The sequence below is a fragment of the Petaurus breviceps genome, unplaced genomic scaffold (genome assembly GCF_028583685.1).
Source record: "Petaurus breviceps papuanus isolate PSGF00001 unplaced genomic scaffold, PetGlider_PUasm1.0 227, whole genome shotgun sequence".
In the NCBI taxonomy this organism is placed as follows: domain Eukaryota; kingdom Metazoa; phylum Chordata; class Mammalia; order Diprotodontia; family Petauridae; genus Petaurus; species Petaurus breviceps.
Genome location: NW_027185896.1, coordinates 7,636,699 through 7,646,072, shown reverse-complemented (window position 1 = coordinate 7,646,072; position 9,374 = coordinate 7,636,699). Strand labels below are relative to the sequence as shown.

Genomic DNA, 9,374 nt, shown 5'->3' with positions numbered 1-9,374 from the left:
TGTGTGTGTGTGTGTGTGTGTGTGTGTGTGTGTGTGTGTGTGTGTGTAAAATATTTGATTAATGCTCTTCTCTGAGTTTGTTTGCATTACTACTCTCCCTGTTCTCCACTGCCTCCCACATCAATCAAGTATAGACAAGTGAAATAAATTTATGTTGTAATTGTTGTTTCTGAAGGTTTATGTCTCATTGTGTACCTACAGACCACCAAGAGATGGGAGGCGTGATCATTATATAAATAGTTCTCTTAATTTTACTAGCTTCACTCTGCATTAGTTCATGCAAAACCTCCTAGGCTTTTGCAAGTCTCCTTAGGTGTTTCATGATACAATGGTATTTTATCACATTAATATGCCATAATTTGATCAATTATTCCCCAAATGATGAGCATTTCCCCCCTTAGCTTCCAGTTCTTTGCCACTACCATAAAAGAAGTGCTGTAAATATTTTTGTACATATAGGTTCTTTTCCTCTTTTTTTGATCTCTTTGGAGTTTAGGCCTAGTAGAGGTAATGTTAGGTCAAAAGGCATCTACAGTTTAGTGACTTATTGAATATAGTTCCAAATTGCTTTCCAAAATGGCTAGATTCATTCATAGTCCCAATAGCATTTATCATTTACCTTTTTTGTCAACTTTGCTGATGAGAAATTGATACTCAGAGTCTTGAAATTTATAGTTCTGTCATTATTATTGACTTGGAACATTTTTTCATATGGTTATTGATAGGTTACATTTCTTCCCATGAAAAATGCTGGTTCATATCCTTTGGACTATTGAGGAATGCTTTTGCTCTTATACATTTATACCTATTCTTTATGTATCTTGGTTATCAGACCTTTATAAGAAAAATTTGCTGCAAAAATTTTCCTAGTTATATGTTTTGCTTTTGTTCTAGCTGAATTACATTTATTCATGACAGAGCTTTTCAATTTTATATAATCAAAGCTGTCCATATCTCCTGTATGCGTTTCTGTCTTGTTTTATCAGGAACTCTCCACCTATCCATAGTTCTGAAAAGTATTCTTCTTCCAGTCTCCTAGGTAGTTTTTTATATTATCTTTTATATCTAGGTCATGTATCGATTTGGAGCTTTTTGTGGTATATGGTGTGAATTGCTGATTGCAGATTCATCTCCCCCAGGCTGCTTTACAACATTCCTAGCAGCTTTTGTTGAATATGGAGTCCTTACCCCTGTAGTTTGTATCTTCAGGTTTATTGAACAGTATGATCTTGTGTTCAATTACATCTGAATCTTGTCTAGCTTATCTGTTCCATTCATTAATTTTTCTATTTTTTAACTAGTAGCAAATTGTTTCAATGATTGATGCCTCACAATATAGTTTGAGCTCTGTTATTGCTAGGACCCCTTCCTTCCTTTCTTCCTTTTTTTCATTATTTCCCTCGAGGTTCTTGACTTTTTGTTCCTCCAAATTATTTTGTTATAACTTATCTGGTTCTACAAAATAATACCTTGGCAGTCTTATTCATAAGACATTTGATCTGTAATTTAATTTAGGTACTATTGTCATTTTTACAGTACCAGAAGAGTTAATTTTTCAACCCTTCTGATTACATGCTGATAGCATAGATCCTCTTTTTCTATTTTGTTGATATATTTTCAGAGGTAGGAATTATCCTCTGAAAATGGCATTCATGGTGTCAAAGTTGTTCTTTATAATTTTGCGACCTTCATCATCAGTTGTTTTGTGAGGGTTTGCATTATCATTGTTGTAGTCATTGTGCTTATTGTTTTATTGGCTCTGTTGTTTTTTGGTCATTTTCAGTTGTGTCTGACTCTCAGTGACCACATTTGGGATTTTCTTGGCAAACATACTGGAGTGGTCTGCCATTTCCTTCCCCACCTCATTTTACAGATGAGGAAACTGAGACAAACAGGGATGAGTAACTTGTCCAAGGTTGCCCAACTAGTAAGAATGAGGCTGGATTTGAACTCATGAAGATAAGTCTTCCTGATTCCACTGCACCACCTACTTGCCTTTTTATTGATTATACTTAACTTCATTTTGTAGCAGTCTGTGTAAATATTTTTGTGCTTTTTTTAAATTGAGGCAGCTTGGTGATGCAATGAGTGAACAGTCAGAAAGACCTGAGTTCAAATCCAACCTCAGACACTCACTGTGTGACCACAGACAAATCACTTAATTTCTATTTGTCTCAGTTTCCTCATTTGTAAAATGGTGGTAATAAAAGCACTTTCCTCTCAGGGTAATTGTGAGAATCAAATGAGGTCATATTTGTAAATCAGTTAGTATGGGTGCCTGTCACATAGTAGGAGCTATATAAATGTTCCTTTTTTCATAGAGCACAATAATATTCCATTACATTCATGTGCAACAATTTGTTTAGTTTTTTCCCCCAGTCAATGGGCATCTACTTTGTTTCCAGTTCTTTGCCACCACAAAAATTGCTGCTAATAATATTGTGTTGTCTAAGTGGCCTTCCTTTTGATGAATTATCTCTTTGAGGTAGATACATAGCAGTGCAATTCTAGGTCAAGGAGTATGGACATGTTAGCCACTTTATTTACAAAATTCCAAATTATCCAGAATAGTTGGAACACTTCATAGCAACACTAACAATCCACTATTGTTTCTTTCTTTGCACAACATTTGCAATTTTGACTGTTCCCGTGTTTTGTCATCTTTGCCATTTTGCTCGGCATGAGGTGAAATCCTGGCTTGTTTTGATTTAATTTCCTATTATTATTATTATTATTTTGCTTTTTGGAGGGCAGTTGGGGTTAAGTGACTTGCCCAAAGTCACACAGCTAGTAAGTGTGTCAAGCGTCTGAGGCCGGATCTGAACTCAGGTCCTCCTGACTCCAGGGCCAGTGCTCTATTCACTGTGCCATCTAGCCGCCCCTATTTTCTCTTATTATTAATGATCATTGGAGCATTGTTTCATATGGTTACTAATGGTTTGCAGTTCTTTTTGAGAGGTTTTTCTTTCATATCCTTTGACCATTTATCTTTCGAGGAAATGGCTTTTGGTTTCATATTTTTCTAGTAGTTGTCTATATATCTTTTATACCCAGCTGTTATCAGAGATATTTGATACAAAGATGTCTTCCCATTTGACCACATCTCTTCTTATCCTAGGTTTATTCATTTTGTCTTTGCAAAAAGCTTTTCAGTTTTATTTAATCAAAATAATCCATTTTATCTTTTATACTTTCCTCCATCCTATGTTTTAAGTATTTATCTACCCATAACTGTAATATAAGGTGTTGATTAAAACTTAGTTTTTGCCAGATTTCTTTCCAGTTTTCCCAGTAGTTCTTATCAAGTAGGGAATTCTTTCCTAAATTACTTGAGTATTTGTTTTTATTGAACACTTGGTTATTAAACTGTAATATTTATCATTTTCTCTTATCTAGTATATCCCATTGATCTACTCTATTTCTTAACCAATACAAATTAAAAGATAATTGAAATTTTGTAGCATAATTTGACGTCTGGAGTTGCTATTCTATCTTCATTCCTGCCCTTGTTCATCATTTCCCTTGACATTTTAGATCTTTTATTCTCTCATGAAATTTTTTATCAAGTTCCCTCAAGTATCTTTTACATAATTTGACTGGCATGGCATTAAAACTACAAATTACCCTTGGTAATATCGTTATTTTTATTATATTGATGTGAAGTTGCCATGGGCACCAAATAGTCTTCCAGTTATATAAGTTATTCTTTATTTATTTAGAAAATATTTTGTAAATTAATCTATACAAGCATTGAGTGTACTTTAAAAAATTGATTACCAGAAATTTTATGGATTTTATAGCTATTTTGTAGGGAATTTCCATTTTAATTATTGTTTCTTGGATTTTGTTATTATAGAGTGTTGCTATTATTTTGTGGCTTTATTTTCTAGAATAAAAATTTGCTGAAATTATTAATTGTCTCAGTTAGTTTATCTGCTAATTTTCTAAGCATCATATCTTACGCAAATAGAGACAGTTGTTTTGGGGTTTTGTTTTTTTGGTTTTGGGGGTTTTTTTTTTGCTTCTTTGTGTACACTTTTATTTTTCTTTCCTTGTTGCTATTGCTGGCATTTCTAGAACTATCTCAAATGATAGTGGAGGGCATAGGTATTCTTGTTTCACATTTTCATTGGGAAAACTTTTGTATATTCCCAAAATGCAATTGATGAATACTTTTTTTATAATATTTTAAAAGCTCCCTCTATGGGGGCAACTAGGTGGCTCAGTGAATAGAGCATGGGCCCTGGAGTAAGGAGCACCTGAATTCAAATCCAGCCTCAGCCACTTAACACTTACTAACCATATGACCGTGGGCAAGTCACTTATCCCCAATTGGCCTGCCTTCTCCCCTCCAAAAAGCAAAAAAAAAAAAAAGATCCCTCTATGGCTACACTTTGTAGAATTTTTAGCATAAATATGAGTTGTATTTTTTCCTATGGTTTTTCTGCATTTGTTGAAATAATGATATGGTTTGGGATGTTTTGTTTTTTGATGAGATTAATTACATTTCCCTAATGTTAAGCCATCCTTGCATTGTGTCCATTACGTCCCTAGCCATTCATTCATCATATATGATGTATTTGTTAAAATGTCAGTCACACTACCTTTTAGTCATACTTAACATATGGAAATCATGGGGTTAAGACTTTCTGAAGACCAAATTAATTTAATATAGTTACCAAATCAATTTTTTAAGAAACTGTGGGAAAACACTTTATTTGACCATCAAATCATGGGAATATTCTACTCTATTCATTGAAATTAGTTAATTCAGTCCATTGTAGAGGCATTCATTTATAGCATTCAGAAATCCTTTTTTTAAAAAGCTAAACAAACATTACACAGTAAACTGTAGCTCCTTTTAAATTGACTAGCCTTTTTTTCACTTTAGACTTTGTGGTTTTATAAGTGTGTTTATTCATGATACCCAGGAACACCTTGTCTATGTTAAGTAACCATATTCTACCAAGTAAACAATCTAGTCATTTCCATGAATCTAATAACAAAAGGGAATTGAGTCAGGTGTTTAAAAACTAGGCAATGAGAATTGTGAAAAAGAGGAGGAATGTGCCATTGTCTTTTATGAAAAGGGAGAAGAATTTTAATTTTTCTTTCCAACAATGTGTGAGAAACTCAGAAATTCAGGCCAAGTTGATTCATTGTTAATTACAGAGTATGGTGATAACAGGTCTGAGTATTAGTCACCATCCTGTTCTTCATTGATGACAGATCTTAATTCAGGAAGAATAGGATTTCTTTTTAAAGAATTAAGCTTTAGAAGAACAGTACCTTTTTAATCTGTTATTCCTTGTATTTGAACCTTGAAATAAAATTAATTGACCCAGCCTACAAAAGCTTGTTTTCCTTCATATATCAGCATATTACTTCTGATGAACTTAACTCACTTTGTTAAAATAGCACAGAAAAGAAATAACACATTTCAGGTGATTTCCTCCATCCAAATTGTAAATAGATTAAAACATCCTTCTGCCTGAAGGAGAACAAAGAACAAGCTGATAGAAAATGATTAGGACCAGTTGAAGTTTGAAGGAACTGAAGATGGTTAGCCAGAAGAGAGCAGTTGGGTGAGATGGTGTGTTGTCATACCTGCCTTCAAGCTGGTTTGAAAGGTTATCATATATAAGATATCATATGTAAGATATCTTCTCCTTGACCTCAGAAGGAAGGACTAAGAACAGTGGGTCATTGTGTATATTGCTTTTTTATACATGTAGAGAAGCATGGAAAGCTGTTTTCTCTCATCTCTTGGGTAATTATAACCTCACAGCATTCATTTTTTAAAATTCTTTTCTTGTTGACCTTTCCATGTACATTAGTATAGTCATTGTGTATATTGCTTTCTGGGTTTGGCTTATTTCACTCTGCATCATTTCATATAGGTCTTTCTCAGTAGTCATTTTAATTCATCCTTCCTAATGGCATGGTAATATTGCATTATGTTCATGAACCACAATTTGTTCAACCATTCCCCAATCAATGGGCATCTACTTTGCATCCAGTCCTTTGTGACCACAAAAAAGCTACTATAAATATTTTTGTGCAATGGATACTTTCTTTTTGTCATTGACTTCCTTGGAGTATAAATATGGCAGTAGAATCCCTGGACCAAGGGACATAGATGGATTAACCTCTTTATTTACATAATTCCAAATTTCTTTTTGCAATATTTGGACCATTTCACTGCTCTACCAATGAAGGATTAATGAGCCCATATTTCTAAAACCTCTCCAATGCTGCATATTTTTCACTTTATAAAATTTTTATTGTCACCCCTAAAGACTTAATTATAATCTTCACAATTAAGTTGTATTTCAGATCAAGCAATTCTACACGTGCAAAATACTAGCTTATAAATCTCCTCAAACTTGAAAATCTAGTTTATGGGACACCTTTGTAACTATTTCTCCTTTATTTCAAGCCTACTTTTTCTTCTCTTTTTTTTTTGGCACTTATGTAACTTTTATTTTCTTGTTGTTGTTTTTTATTTTTTATTTTTTTCAAGCCTACTTTTTCAAACTCCATTCTGTTAATGTGTTGTCTACTCTTGTATTTTACTCTTTCTCTTGCTTATGAGAAACTAGCCTTTGTGATGTAATATTGTCAATGAATATGATACAAGTAGGTAATTACAAGGAGCAAGCAGGGGATGGTTTAGCTTTAGTTTGAGGAAGATCATTTTGTATATAAAAGAAAAACACTACTAAGCATAAATGCTCTCCAAAAAAAACCTTATTATTTAAAAGTTTTTGATGATTTTTCTGTAATTTTTGCAAAAATAGAAGTCAGATTCAACTTGACACAATAAATCACCAAGAATGTTTCCTAAAATAGTCTTAAAACAACCAAGTCTAACGGGTTAGAAGTAACACTTCCCTTAAGCTCAGTGTCTCTTCTCTTTTTAAAAGTTTTGTCGATGTATTTTGTTTTTACATTACAAACATTTACAGATTACTCCACTTCATGAGGAGTTTCTTGTAAGAAAGTGATAGTTAATTAAAACTAATAATACAGTGCCTTCATCTGAAAGTACGTGAAACACTTCATATCTGTTGCACTCCCCTACTCTTTTTTTTAAATCCAGAAATCTATTTTCTCTTTATTCCAACCCAGACACATTGGAGCAAATAGAAATTGTTTTCACAAATATGCATAATCTCCTCAATGACTGTATACAAAAGTACATGTCCCATTCTACAGCCTAAATCTGTCTCCTATTCTCTATAATTGATAGCATATTTCATTATCACTCCTCAGAAATCATAAATGGTCATTATACTGTTCATGTACAGTTCTTACAGTTTTCAAAATTTTTTGTCTTTACAGTGTGATTATATTTATGTAAATTGTTCTCCTGGTTCTGCTCATTTCATCCTTCATCAGTTTCTAAAAAATCTTCAAAAATATTCATTTTAATAATTTATAATAATCTATTTATATTAGAATATAAATTATTCTTCTGGCTCTGCCTATTCATTCTTCATCTATGTATGTTTTTCCATGTTCTTTTCAATCATCTCTTTTCTTACAGTATGATATTATTATGTCATATTCATATATTACAATTAATTTAACCATTCCTCAGTTTATGGGCATGCTCTTTATTTCCAGTTTTTTTTTTGTTATTATAAACCCAAGCATGAGCAGCTTTCCAGAGTACTGCTGCTGTGAACAGCTTCAAGGTTCTGGTTACATAGTATAGTGGACTCTCTATTTATTCAGTAACAAACTAAGACAAAATATTGGCAGAAACCAAAGTACAGTACTTGTAATGTTATAACATAACAAGTTATTACTAAAGTGGCCACATAGTTTTAAACAAAAGATATCATTCAGTAAGTCCTTAACTCAATCATCCTTAAGGAGCAAACCTCCTTAAGGGACACAAAGTTCAAAGGTCAAAGTTCTCCACCCCTAGGTCACAGTAAATCATTATCTTCTTAATCAATACACAGTATCCAAGTGAAGTCTTATTTCATCTTAACTTAAGGCTGGCTCTCAGCTTCCATGGTTCCTTTTCCATGGTCCCAGCTCTTACCTGAATCTACTGAACTGTCACCTAGATTCAAAGGCAGGCAGCTCTCAACTCCTTGTCCAGCTCCTTGTCCAGTTCTTTGTCCAGTTCCTGTTCCATATTGAAGCTCACAGTGTCCAGTCCACCTTAAGTCCTTCACAGTTCCTATTTCTGAGAAGACAAAGCACAAGTTTTCTCCTCTTTGAATCTGCCACCACAAGAGTTCTCTTCTCAGTTCTTCTCTGTTCTTCTCAGTTCTTCTCAATTCTCTTCTCAGTTCTTCTCTCTTCTCAGTTCTGTTCTCTCCAGTCTGGGCCTCTCTTTATATATGGTTATTAGCTCCTCCCCTTCCTGTTGCATCATCAACAGGAGTTCACAAGTTCTAGGGTTCACAAATTATGGGGTTCACAAGTTCTGCTTCTCAACAAAGACTTGATACAATCATGGGCAAGAACTGAAACAAAGTGTCAACTAAATAGCTGAAACAATGTGTTAACTAATTCTTTGCTTGCCATTACAGTTATAAAAAGAGCTGCTAAATATTTTTGTGCATAAAGATCTTTTTTCTTTGATCTCTTTAGGACATAGGCCTAGCAATAGGTTATCTGAGTCAGAAGGAGCATGAAGTTCAGTAACTTTTTGTGTGTGATTCCAGATCACTTACTAGAATGAGTACACCTATTCACAGGTCCCCAAAAATGCAGCAAGGTGCCTGTTTTCTCAGAACCCTGGCAGCATTTACCATTTTCCATTTTTGTTATCTTTGCCAAATGTCAGGATTTCATTTGCATTTCTCTAATTATTAGAGATTTGGAGCAATTTTTCATATGGCTTTAAATAACCTGGGTTTTTTCCTGTGAGAACTGACTAGTATAGACATTAAATTATAAGCTCCTCCTGGCCAAGGGCCTTTGCCTTTTTTAGTATCTTCAGTCCTTAGCACAGTGCTTAGCACATGATAGGTGCCTAATAAATGATTACTATTTGATTATATCTTTAGATCATTTATCAGATCTTTTTATTATAATCTTTAAACAGTTCCTTATAAGTCTTGGAAATAAGATATTTATCAGAGAAATTTCCTACAGAGATTTTGTTCTATCGTTTCAGTTGTGGTCCAACTCTGTGACCACATTTGGGATTCTCTTGGCAAAGAAAGTGGAGTAGTTTCTTGTTTCTTTTCCAACTCATTTTCCAGATGAGGAAACTGAGGTAAACAAGGTTAAGTGACTTGTCCAGCTAGTAAGTGTCTGAGGATAGATTTGAACTCAGGTTTTCCTGACTCTAGGTCCAGCCCTAAAGTCTACTGTACCATCTCACTGCTCTGCTATAGAGATTTATT

General features: G+C 33.8%; 1 protein-coding gene across 4 annotated transcripts in view; it reads left to right on the top strand.

Annotated features, from left to right (window-relative positions):
- Window positions 1-9,374, top strand: part of DOCK3 (dedicator of cytokinesis 3) — a 520,915-nt gene that overhangs the window by 275,676 nt on the left and 235,865 nt on the right. The window lies entirely within an intron of this gene.